The sequence below is a fragment of the Gossypium hirsutum genome, chromosome D12 (assembly GCF_007990345.1).
Source record: "Gossypium hirsutum isolate 1008001.06 chromosome D12, Gossypium_hirsutum_v2.1, whole genome shotgun sequence".
In the NCBI taxonomy this organism is placed as follows: Eukaryota; Viridiplantae; Streptophyta; class Magnoliopsida; order Malvales; family Malvaceae; genus Gossypium; species Gossypium hirsutum.
The window spans coordinates 37,020,314-37,021,442 of NC_053448.1; positions in this window are offsets into that span (position 1 = coordinate 37,020,314).

Consider the following 1,129-nt stretch of genomic DNA (forward strand, 5'->3'; position numbering starts at 1 on the left):
TGTCGATAGTGTCACGATTGGTTGCTTCTTTGAAAGCCAAGCAAATGCTGTGTTACCCATAAAGAACACATATCCCGATGTACTTTTCCGATCATCTAAGTCTCTGCACCAATTACTGTCGGAATACCCAATCAACTTGTAATCTTCCATATTTGAATAGAATAACCCGAGTGACCCCATTCCTTGAATGTACTGTAGGATTCGCTTTAAAGCCTTCCAATGTGAATAAACCGACTCCTCCATGAACCGACTTGCAATGCCAACACTTAGCGAAATGTCAGGCCTTGTGGAAGTGAGATAGCGAAGGCTTCCCACCAAACTCTGGTATTTACTTGCGTCGACTCATTCTCCTCCATCGAATTTCGAGAGTTTTACACCTGGTTCCATTGGTGTTGATACCGGGTTGCAATGTGTCATGTTGTACTTCTTCAAAATTTCCTTTGCATATGCCTTTTGTGACACAAAAATACCTGTCCTTTCTCGTCTAACCTCTAAACCAAGGAAAAATTTCATTAAACCCAAATCTGTCATTTCGAATTCCTGTGTCATTTTGCTCTTAAAATCTAGTATCATCTCACCATTTTTCCCCATAAAAATGAGGTCATCGACATAAAGAGCAACAAATAACATATTACCTCCATTCTTCTTCACGTATAGGGCATGTTTATAGAGACATTGTTTGAACCCATTCTCCTTGAAGTATGTATCAATACGAGTATTCCATGCCCGCGGTGCTTGCTTCAACCCGTAAAGTGCCTTCTTCAATTTTAGCACATTCTTCTCCTTTCCATTTTTTATGTACCCGGGTGGTTGTTCGATGTAGACTTCTTCTTCAAGCACACCATTCAAGAATGCCGACTTGACATCCATTTGAAATATCGGCCATTTAAATTGAGCCGCTTGTGCAAAAAGTAATCGGATTGTCTCCATTCTTACAACGGGAGCAAATACCTCATCATAATCGATCCCCTCCTTTTGCTTATACCCTTTTGCAACAAGTTGCACCTTGTACCGTTCTAACTCGCCTTGAGCATTCATCTTTCTTTTAAACACCCACCTCACACCAATGGGCTGACTTCCTTTCGGCAATTCCGTTAACTCCCATGTATTGTTACGGTCAATTGCTTTA